The sequence below is a fragment of the Heliconius melpomene genome, chromosome 18 (assembly GCF_056956725.1).
Source record: "Heliconius melpomene rosina isolate 202511_hmr_F chromosome 18, ASM5695672v1, whole genome shotgun sequence".
In the NCBI taxonomy this organism is placed as follows: Eukaryota; Metazoa; Arthropoda; class Insecta; order Lepidoptera; family Nymphalidae; genus Heliconius; species Heliconius melpomene.
Genome location: NC_140406.1, coordinates 15,463,375 through 15,476,246, shown reverse-complemented (window position 1 = coordinate 15,476,246; position 12,872 = coordinate 15,463,375). Strand labels below are relative to the sequence as shown.

Genomic DNA, 12,872 nt, shown 5'->3' with positions numbered 1-12,872 from the left:
TACTTGAAAGCATGGAAGTGTGTTTAGTCACGTATGTTCTCTGGCTCTGGTAACACCACCTGAGCTACGTTTTATAGCGGACAATAAAAAAAATAATTGTTACAATCGATATTGGATTACTAAACGCTTGGATATACGCGCGCTTTCCCGCAAGTTCCCGCCAACGAATCAACCTTGTAAATTCAAAGTAAGTGCCATAAAATTAAAATGCAATATATTTTTAAGATTCTATGTCTGGTAAATAAATAAAAATATTAGATATTCAAATTGACTATTGTAAGTATTTTAAAAGCTTTTTTTGAATGTGTTTATAGGTAAGCTGCAATTTTCCAATTTTATTTACTAATTAATCATCAATATATTTGTATTAGGCTTGAACATAAAAAGAATAAAAAGTGAAGTGAAATGGCTAGTAAAAAAATAACAATTACTTCTTTATGTACATTAGATGAAGAATCATTTGAAGCCTGAAATTGAGACATCACGAGTTGACTGATGAAACTCAATGGTCTATTTTGTACAGAACTCTGGTGGAACTCCAGAGCAAAAAATAAAAGATAATTCATTCACCCAAGTCGAAATCGAACATAAAACCATCGTGTTTACGGTTAGACAAAATTCCACCGCGCCACGATTCCATATAAATAGAGAAATATACGATTATTATTCATGTTAATAATTATTAATAATTAAAGCGTGTAAATCATTAACATTGTATCCAAAGTACATCAATATTTCAAACACACCTATTACTTACGTTACATATAAAGTACCATAATAAATAGGTGGATAACATAGGAAACCATTTTAATGATTATTAATGTAATGTATTAAGGCTATTCTAAGCGCGTCTAAATGCGACATTTCAGTGCTTCTTGTTCTTGTGTTCTTGTGTTGATTGATTTTGGTGATTATTACGTCAAAACTAACTAAAAAGTAAACAATATACCTAAAATAAAAACCCGAATGCAAAGTTTTTATAACTTTTTATCAAAATAGAAAATCTAACAACCGGCGCGCAACGACGTGGTTAATTTATCACTGAACAAATTTAAAAAAGTGGTAAAGCACAGGCTCTGCCAAAAAGCTTATTACTCTGTTAAAGATTATGTTCGCGATAAAGATGTTTGGAAATGAGTTGCTCTATTTCTAAGTTAAAATTGTTAATTGTGATTTATAACAAATGTTGGCATTTAAAAAGAGTGGCCATGAGTTTCTTTGCCTGTATCTTCTCATGAGCTCAACCATTTGAACGGGCTTTTTTCAAGTCAAAATTGCACATTTTTTTTGGTTATTTTGTTTGCATTTTTTTATCTTTTATGACATGTCCAAGTGAATGTTAAGCATTTTTATGGAATAAAGATATTTTGACTTTGACTTTGACTTTGACTTTTTTCAATCAATGATATGGAGGAGTTAACCCTTTGTTCCATTTCAATTCACTTGCAATGGGTTCATGATTTGATTTTATGTTTATCGATTACACAATTATTTCAGTAGCAACAAAGTTGCAACAAAAAAAAAATGTTTCACCTTTAAGGTATTAAAAACTAGTCGTGCTCGTAAAAATTAGTTTCTTCTCCTTACTGAAGGAACTTTCCACGAAAGACTTTTATACATATATAGATATATTTTTTCTTTTTGCTTGCTTGGTAGGCAGAGGGAACGTGGAAAGAGTGTTTTCCATTGTAAACCGGTCACGACGAACGGCTGGGAACTGGCTGGCTGGTCTTTATATAAAACTATATTAAATAGGTGGTGTCATAATTTTTACAAGTGACTCAGCGGAAAGAGACACCACGACGACGACGACGCTTCAGTTTCAACCTACTTAATATATTATGTACTCAAATAATGTAACATAGACAATAATAGAAGAGTTAAAGAGAAGAGATAAAATCGAAAGTATTTTTATGATATCACCAATATATCACGACATCACGAGACGTGAAAGATTTGTGTTGTACATTACTTTTTAGTAACCATTCATCGTGAAGCTTATGGATTTTTGGCAAAACTATCTACTTTCGTCTGCCTTGCTACCGGTGACTAAGCACTAAACCTCGTCTCCACATCCGATACGAGAATTGCTAGGTCCACCCATAGGCGTACGAATAGGATGGATGAGAATGGCTTGTGTCCATCCCATAATAGTTGGGTGTCCACTCCAGAACTAACAAAAAATTAACCTACATATTATCTACAAAAAAATTCCAACTTTTCGAAATACTTACATCAAAATAAGAACTTTGAATTTGAAAATAATAAAAATAAACACGTAACTTTATGTAAATATATTCTTCTTCTTCTATTTGATATTAGTGGGGCTAGACTTTACTTAATGAAATCGTCGGCTTTCGCTATTTATACATAATTTAATTGAAATATACAACAACCGGATTATTCGCATATATTTTTGATTTTGAAAATATATTTTTAAAATACCGACATTTCACACATTTTACAGTAGATAGCCCGTGATCAGAGATTATTAATAATTCAGCCTACGTGTAGTAGGTGGAATCACGAGTGTTAGGTACTTTTATAATAACGGATTCCGGACAAACACTAAAATAGCAGGGTTTCACTACCGATTACATCATGTGTTGACATTCTCGACACAGCTTGAACCTAAACTATATTTACTTTAATCGTTACTTATATAAATCCAGCTGTTCTGCCAAGATCGATTTAATGTTTTCTACGTAATAATCGGTGTTTTGAACGTGTACCAACTATTTATCATGGAGCCTTGTCGTTTTCACGTTATCCTTTTGATAGAACACTAGTTGAAGCTTAATTCTCAACTTATTATTGTGTAACAGAATTACAATAGTCAATTTGAATATCTAAAGAATAACTTGAATGTAAAAAATGAAATATAAAATAATTGAATTTGAATACAGCATTTACGCATTTATTCAATGAGAAGCAAAAATAGATTGAACTAATTTTCATTAATAGCAAGGTGCCGTTATGTAATTTTAACATGGTATTAATGAAAATTCTAACTAATACTAATAAATATTTTTTTGATTTAAAAAGTATTTCAACTTATAATGATAAAACACATCTTAGATACAGTTAAAATGGCACAGGAACTGTTTCACTATCACCAATTTTCCGGGAAACATTTGTGTGCGTCCTCCTGTCCCGCTTCCAGCGCTAATTAATTATTTAGCGGCGTGACACTAAAACGTAAATATAGATATCACAAGATATTCACAATTAGGCAACGATGTTCAGGATTTTTTTATTTATGATTATAAATTTTTATTAAAAATTTTAAAAATTATTTTTTTGGGTTCTATTACATTGATGAATGCACCCAATTTTTTGTATTAGTTTTTTTTCTCATAAATCTTCCATATACAGACACCGATCAGTTACGATTTTATTATAAATATTTTAATTTTATTAGAAAATACAAATTTTCAAATAAAAAAAAACGTCATCCAGGTCATTGGTCCCTCTCCAATTTGAGAGGAAGAATTTTTGTATGGAAGTATAGATATTGTTTATTTATTAAAATGGAAACTAACAACCTAAAAATAATCTCTTAGAAGAATAGTTTGAGTACGAATAAGATTAATTTATAAATAAGCTATTTTGATGTTGACTAAATCATCATTTATATGTTTATTTACATTTGTAGAGTAATTTCTGTAATTTAAAGGCAGGCAAGTCTAGCAGTAAACGCGACAGGTAATGGGTTTGTTTTAAGGACTAATTTGAGATATACACTTTAGTTTTCAGAGCTTTATTCACCCTAAATGGGGATAGAACCCACAACCATAACTTTTAGTGCCAGTTACTGGCCCACTTGACTTCAATGGCATAGTAATAATTCATTTTCTAATAAAGCAATCCACGCCTTGATCACAAAGAACTTAAAATAGTTAGAGCAGTCACACACGGCGGTCTATTAAATTCACAGCACTAAATAATAGTGGACGACGTTTATTGGATTCGCTTTAAGTGCAGCTTTGACTTCCTTAGTGCGATATGTAATTCAGTAATTAGAGCAGCGCATACAGCAAGGTAGGCAGAGGGAACCTAGTGTTAAGACATTCCGTTTTTGTTTTTCCGCCGAATTTCGGAGACATTGCGAGTTGAGTGTCGGACCTCAACGGTGCGCTTGGCCTCGGCACCAGCGCGAAAAAAATAAATAAATGGATCATTTCCTCGAGTGGCAATCGAATCCACAACCTGTCGCCTTCGCAGTCACACTTTGTGCTTGTGCGCCACAATTAGCCTTAACTATAGATTTATTAAGTTATCGATAATTTCAAATATAAGTAGCATAATATATGCAATATTTATCACAATAATAAACTTGAAAAAGTGTCCCTAGTAGTCCCTAGTCCAGGTTCCCTCTGTACCCCACAATATGCGGGATACAGCGTGAAGAAAAAAATGAAAATATAACAGATAATATTAATAGTATTCATTAGAGCAAGTGTCAGAACAAGGTAGAAAACAAATAAAACACTATAGCATTTAATACGTTGGCCTATTAAGAGGATCAGTCACCGCGTGTCACGTTGCTCTCGCGATATAAAAGTATAAATAGCCGCCCACCGTCCGAGTTATTAATTAATGATACGAAAATCTTAAAGGAACGAGATATTTTTACATCATATTAAAATGCGTGATGTCTACATTTTTTTTTGGATACCAGCTGTTGGGTGATGTTTATAAAAGTAATCTTGGAAATCTATCGTAGAGGCCGTCGTGGCGCTGCGGTGCAGTTTCTGATTGTGAACGTGACGGTTGTGGGTTGGATTTCTGCACCGGGAAGGAAAAAATAAAAAAAATTAAATACAAATATTAATATGATAATCTAACCGTTACTCGTACATTGGCTTATCAGATTATAGGTAGGTACTATGGGCTTAATCTTTTCTTTATATAACACAGTGTAGAGTTGGGTTACATTGGTAGTATGTTCCTAATAAAATATTATGAAATAGAAAAAAAATAAATTTAAATTATTAAATTCAAATAGAATATGAATCCGTCTTGGAATAATGGCACCACGTGTGAAATTAACTAATATTGAATATTAAACGATTATTTTTTCCTCCGCCTGTTAACAAGGTAAAGCGCGGTGTTGAGTTCCGCCACTCAACACGCAACAACTCGAAAACTGGGCTCACAGTAGTAACGAAAGCAGCAGGTATATTTTAATTTTAATGTAAAAAAATGGTTTTCTGTCAAAATTTGTCATAAACAGAACGGACATTAGTGCAAATATAAATAAAAAAAATAATGTGTCAGCGTTCCGTTGTTTACAGAAGAAAATGTATATAATGTATTAAAAAATTGAAAATAAATTCTCGTAATTCCTCATTCAGGTCACAAAATGGCGGATACCGATTAATCACTGCGTAATGCGTTAAAATAACAGTTAATTAACTCTAAATATATTACAGAGACTGATGTATGTATGCGATCTATATTATAAAAGTAATATAAAATCGTTTTTAAGCTCCACGAGACATGCCAAGATTTTTGCATGCCTTAGCTGACATCCACATACTACCCACCGCACTGATTGAATGGAGATATATATATTCTTTTATTTTAATATCTTTACGTGACTTAAGGAGTGCTTAGTGATAATTTATTCTATTTTATGTTTTTGTCTAGCACATTACACCTTATATTCTAACTTAGTTGTTGTTAAGTTATAGGTCAGGTTAAGTATTAGAATAAAATCCAGTCCATCCAAAAAGGAACCGCGCACGAAGGCATAATCTGTGCATAAAATTTTAACTACCTTTATAGGTGACGACGAGAAATTCTCTGGAAATTCCTACAGAAATGATAAAAATCGGAATTTTTCATAATACGTCCTAAAGTACACGCAAAGAATAATGTGAATGACGACTAGTATTATATAAAATGAATAATCTAATATAAGATAAGGATAAAATTAATCGTTTTTCATCAGCCTATAGCCGTCTACTGCTGAACGTAGGCCTCCCTCGTCAAGCGCCAACCAAAATTAATCTTAGAAACTTTAAAATAGCTCCGGAACTATTTCATTATTAAGAACTATACAGTATATAGTTATATACACCTTCGAATCCACGCCAACAAAGTTGTGTGCGGGAACTAGCTAGTATATATTACAATAGTTTGTACTATAAATGTAATTGATCATTAACTGTTGAAACATAGATATGTTCAAAATAAAAGATATGTTTCATTTGGCACGGCATCTGGTGCGACTTGAGTTACGATAGATATAACAGTCTCAATTTATATAGTAGATATATTTAATTTTTTTTTTTTAGCTTTGGTATCGAGGCAAAGTGTGGCGTTGTGTTCCGCCACTCATCCCGCAATGCCTCGGTATCTTATCTATTCTAATATTATAAAGCAGAAGAGTTTGTTTGGTTGAACGTGCTTTCCTGAAAAACTAAGGGTCCGTCTGGTAGTCTATTAATCGAGATGGTATATAGGTTATATTACACTACGTCATATTTCAAGCTTATGTCGGGCGCTTAGAACGTGTGTCACACAGAACTCAATTTTTTTGTCATTTCACCACGCTGATGAAGCAGTAGGTAAAAGTTAGTCCTATAAATATCTTATAAAACGAGTATAAATTTTTCATCACAGTCAGTCAGTCTAATTGGCTACGATGAAATATGCGTCGAGCTTTTAGCTGAAGCTCTTTAGAGTGGTTTACATGTTGGTACTTTCGCGTGAGTGGTTTGTGTGAAAAGGAATGTCTCTGAAAAAGAATAACATTAAATAAATAAATTAAATAAGTTCTGAATTAATTATTAAATTTCATACTAGCGTTTACAATTGCTTCAAGCAACTTGTACGTTTTCTGTGTCATACAAAACCCTTAGTTTTTCCATTTGACCATGGAGTCACAAACTAGGGGAAGTATCTCCTACAATGTGAATACAATTCTAATAAATTTAGAAAACAATATATAAAAAATAAATAAATATTAAATTTGGGATAATTCAGATTGGAAAAGATCAACCCCCACTATGCTCTAATACTTCGCAATAAAACGTACTTACTAGAGCTCTTAGATGAATGGCAGATGTTCAATAATATAATTTATAGCTATCTGTTTCCGATTAGCGTGACATTAATTAAAATAGTAGAGTAATAAAAGTAGCTAGGAGGATGTTTGGTTTTCTATTTAAATAATAAAGCGAGATATTAAATAATATTTAAACATACCAGGGGTAATGAAAATAAAACTAATTATAATTAATAATAAAGGTAATGGATATAGTAAAAATATTAATTTATATTTCTACATCGCCAAGTCATTACTTTTCTAAGCTTCAAATTACCTTAGAAAAAAGTTCTTGATTCTTGATTCCCTTGAACCCTTAAAAGTAATCTGTATAAAAGTGTGTTTATCTATCTTTCCCACCAAAAATAAGATCAAAGACAAAAGATATATCCATAATATATAGAAAACCATAAAATGTAAATAAATATCAGGACTTACATCACAAATCGCATTAATATCCGTCTCAGCAAAAGCAAATATTTAGTCTACTAGACTTCTATTGAAGATATAATAATTATTATTCCTGTATTTGTATCTACATCGTGGATTATACAAAGTTTAATTTGTTTATTTAATACACGATTATATTAATATCCTGTTAGTGGCATTAAATTTTATTGGTCTATTGGTTTTATACTGTGGTAATTTAAATTTTATAATTAAAAAAAATTTAAATTGTTGGTAATAAAAAGATTACTTAAATTCAAAAAGTCTAAAGTCAAGAGTGTTTAGCAGTTTTTATACTAAACTAGCGGCCCGCTCGCGGTTACACCCGCGTGTACTACGTTATTATTAATTACTGTCTCCATGACTACGTCCTAGTGACGTCTATGCAAAATTTGAGACTCTTAGCATTTGTAGTAGCGAAGTTTCATACAAACTTTCGACCCCAAAAACAACCCCTTAGAAGTCGAATATTGCAAATTCCCGTCTTAGCGAGCACCTACGTCCTATAAGTAACTCCTATGCAAAATTTTAGATTCCTAGCACTTGTAGTGTCTGAGATTTCGTGATGAGTGAGTGACCTTTCGATTTTATATATATAGATTACATTTTATAGCTTCACGCCGCATAGAAATGTAGGCAGAGGGAACCTGGGAACCTGGTGTCAAGACACTCTGATCCTATGCTTTTGCTTTGCATCGTTACCAGAGCGGCATAGTTCCCCTAAGTGGGATCAAGCTCACAACCGTCTTGTTTATAGTCACACGCTTGTACTGTGTTCTCGTGGGGCAGCGGTGCCACGACAGTTTTAACTTTTTAATTTACAATTAAAAAATAAATAAATTTGGTAATAAACTTAAGCTACACACAGTGTACATATTATAATATTTCAATTTTGTGGGACATTGTTATTAAAACATGTAAACCAGTCCCCAAGCCAGGCTTCACCTGGAAAATATCTCAATACGCCTATGCGTAAGAAACGGACGAGAAAATAAGAAAAATAAACAAATATTTATTACCATACATACATGCTACAGATTAAAAATCGTCTAAATCATTATGATTGAGATTTTCTTCACAGCTTCAACATGTAGCGTAGAACATTGGACTTGTAATTTGATTGTTGCTGCCTGAGACCGATTATTTCGAGACATTAAGAGAGGCAATTCTGTACCGAGCAAAAAAATATTAGAATAGTGTTTACGTACAAACGTAAATGTTATGATGAAAATTATATGTTTTTAAAATACTTGGCAGTATGTATCCGAGAGACGCTGAAATAGAGCTTTTGGAAATTGATGATTTTTGATGTTTGAACGTAATGGTCGTGGATTCAAATATTAGTAGGGTTAAATTTATATTTTTTTATAGGTACCTTTAGGTCATGCTTTTCTTGAAGGATGGTAACAGCTGATGAACAGAGTGAACTATCGATAGGTTCTCTTTTATTATCGTCTCTAGACTTTACTAATACTAAATATAATATTTAATTTAAAATAAAAATTTAAACTATACATAATATGTAGGGGGTAGGTATATGTATAGCAATGCTTCGGGAAACAATTTGATATATTAGTAGGGATTAGAACTGTGATACAATGTAGTGAGCCAGCTTAGATCATGTCGCCTACACCCTATACCTCAAAATTATGACATCAATATATCGTAGACTAAATAGAATTAAGTTTTAATAGTATTATTTGTCAGTTTCACGCTATATCTAGCAAATATAAGGGGGTACCTGGTGTTAAGACACTCTGTCTTCTCACTTTCAGAACAATTTTCGAAATTTTGCTTGTTGAGTAGTGATGGTTTTTGTCTTGTTACTAGAGCGAGATAAATGGAAAACTTTAATAATAATAATATTCAACAACGAACTCTACTCTATATTGCCGGTTACAGTACACATAATATTTACTTTTATAGCTTGTATAGAGTTCATTTTCTATTTCTATTTTCTCAACAAATATAACATAGGCCCAGCATCTGTACTTTAACTATCGTGTTCGTATACTTCATACGTTCACACCACTTTGATCATCGTCAATCTGTTGATACTTCGGTAATAATAATATTTACAATTGCCGATTTTTTTTCATCCCGCATATAGTATGGTTGGTATGTAAAACTTAGAGTTAAGATCCGTTTTCTATATTCGGATTCGAGACATTACGACAACGGGAGGAATACAACACCGCGGTTTGTCTTGTTACCAGAGTGCAGGAATAAAAATAATACATTCTTCTGAGTGGGAATCGAATCCACAATCCTGTACCACAATGGCTTGATAGTTTTATATTGGAATTAAATAGTATAAAAATGTAATAAATTATATTAAAATTAAAATGAAAACTACATATTTTCTTTATGTAAATTTGGTGTCGTTACGAGAATGATTCATTTTGTTTGATTCGTCGTTCGTTGTCAGATTCAAGGGTTAAGTCTAAAGGTAAATTCAGCTACGAAGATATCAAAACACTCAATCACCATTTAATGTATTTGCAACATTTCTTTATATTCGTCTATTGTAACTAAATTATAGGTCTATAACTTCGTTGTCTTTATCGCAACTGACAAACAACGTACGGACGGAGTTAGGCGTTTGAGAACGCTGTAACGTAACATGTACGAGTAAACTGGAACTACGGGACCTGGAAATAAAAAACATAACTTTACGTTTTATAAATATAGCAAACGATATTGCTGGAGGGCACAAGTTCAAAATAAAATAATGTAGTATTGAGACACTACGTTCCCATTAAGACACTTCCTTCCATATTTTTCGCAAAATTCTGGAGACATTGCATGTTGAGTAGCGAAATTAAACCCTGCGCCTCGTTACCAGAGTGAGAAAATGAAAATTTGCAATATTCCGTTTCACCAAATGGGAAACGAACACACAACCCCCGCCACGACCGGCCTCACATAATCTATAATATGTATAAATTAATTATAATTAAACAAAAGAGCAAACGAAACTCAGCGACCCCATAAACTGACTGTAACATCCAATTTCGAAGCGTTATATTTATAGCGAGATTGTGAACACATCACATAGGTACGTATATTTGAGGCGGTTATTACACACGGTATAGACGTTAGCTTAGCGTAGCCTAGCTTAGTGTAGTGTTGTGTTGTTTTACGCGGTAAGTCAATGTTTGACGTTTTGTTTTTTTTTATTTTACTATACGTGACTTTAGGGCTTAGGTTCTTGATTTGATGTGACGTGTTTTTTTTTTAATTTGATTTTTTTTAACTATTTTTTAATTTGTTTTGTCTATTCTTTTGATATATGTTTAATTTATTTTAATGTAATTTTCATAATGATTAAAATTGATAATTTTTATCTTAAATAGCATAAGTTTTAAAATATTAGAAAATTTATATATTTAAAATAATCCTACAAGCATTATGATATTTTTCATAATATTCATATTAATTATAACTCAGTATATTATAATAAAAAAAAATAATAAACATTTCTTCTAGAAGATACCAGTAGTATTTCTATTTTCTTGATTGTAACACGATATCACTTACCGATTGTCTACTAAAATAGTTCAAAGACAAACAATATTCGTCAGTTTATGTTTGTATTAATTTATAAACAAAACTCTAGGTCGTAAGTTTAGTGTAAACTATATATTAAATATAAATTTTGTGATTCACCTTTGTCGGTTTCAAATAATTATGATTTCATACATCGTAATATGAACACGTTACCAATTATGTTCTTTTCGCGATTTGACGCAAAGATCTTAATTTATTTACTTCTTTTAAAGTATTTGACTTGTTAATTTCATATTTTTAGTTTATTTCAAGGAAAAACATAAAAAAAATATTTTAATTTAAAAGTAAGTAAGTACATAATTTGTTTTTTTTTGTAATTTCACGCTGAATTCGCTCATAACAGGGTAGGCAGAGGGAACGTAGTGATAAACACAACCTTTCCATTAATTAATATACTTTTGTTCCCAACATTCCGCCGAATTCTTGAGGCATTGCGTGCTGAGTGACGAAACTCTATTGTATACAAGGCCGTCTATGACTCGCTTTTACATTACTAGAGCAGGGAAATAAAAAGATTAAATATTTCATTTTCCCGAGTCGGAACCGAACCTACAACCGTCGCGTTTACAGTCACACCCTTCTGCCTACTCCTTTCACCACCTAGATAGTGTAAAACTGAGAGATGAGAATCACTAAATTATTTTATTATTATTCCGTAATATGTCATAGGTTCATAAATATAAAGAATACTAATTCATATATGTAACAAAAAAAAATATCTATATCTATATAAATATTTAAAGATTTTCATTACATATTCTTATAATAGAAATGTTTATCCTAATTTTAATTAATCAATCTATTTTTTATGACATTTAACATACTTCAAAATCATAAAATATTATCTTGAAAGTGAAGAATGAATTGTCTCACGGGTGGTAGACTCCCGACAGAGAGTATGTCATACCTGTCAAGTGCTATTTCTGGTTAGGCGATGCGCGGCCAGTGAAATTATAAAATATATTAAAGTAGTAATAAGTTACAAAATTAAGAACATTGTGTACGGTTAAAAATATATTTATTAGGAGAATTAGCCATCGCGGAGCAACTCCACAGCGTCTGGCTTTAAAATGACGATTCTGGGTTTGATTAATATTTGACAAAGAACGGCGTTAAGTTTCACCACTCAACACGATCTGCATGTTCCAAAATTAGGTTGAACTTAGGAAACGGAGTGCCTTAATACTAGATTCTCTTTGCTATGCTTTTATTTTGATACAGCGTTCTTCGACTTTGTTGACGTGTACTTATAATTCCTATCATCAGATTTCTGTTTATCATATCATTATTATAGAACACTAGGTACATACAAAATTTCACGTTAAAAGTTTTAACACTTCAATGCTATATATCAGTATTTTTTTATACAGTATGTACCTATCTATACTATAAAAAAAATTAGATTATTTGTGACGCAAGGGGACAAGTGTTTAACTGTCAACGCGCGACAGGTTGTGGGTTCGATCCTTATTAGAGTAAATTAAATATTTAATAATTTTTGATTTCCCCACCCAACATGCAATGCCTCCAGAATTCGGTAGCACCTGAGGATCGTAGTGTCTTAACACTATGGTCCCTCTGCCAAGTCGGCTACATGAGGTATCCAGCAAAAAAAGAAATAATATTAACTGTTACAATACTTAATTTGTGTGTTTTAGCTACACTTTTTGTTTTCTTTTATTTTTTAAGCAATTTGACAATTTGTAAAAATGTTTTGTCAACGTAATAACAAAGAATTTTTACCGCCGTTGTAGAGCTGTCACCGGCGCGGGCGTGCCTGTCGACGAGTGATTAATATCGG

General features: G+C 32.0%; 1 protein-coding gene across 4 annotated transcripts in view; it reads left to right on the top strand.

The window, feature by feature from the left end:
• Nucleotides 1-26: 26 nt before the first annotated feature.
• cher (filamin A protein cher) overlaps nt 27-12,872 on the top strand; it is a 63,728-nt gene continuing 50,882 nt past the window's right edge. For 2 of the 4 annotated variants that reach the window (XM_085201676.1, XM_085201674.1), the window contains exon 1: nt 10,546-10,647. The gene's annotated coding sequence lies outside the window, so the exon portion shown is untranslated. Of the gene's footprint in view, nt 188-10,545; nt 10,648-12,872 lie in introns of those variants that run through there. The other 2 variants (XM_085201675.1, XM_085201677.1) reach the window with 2 other exon arrangements.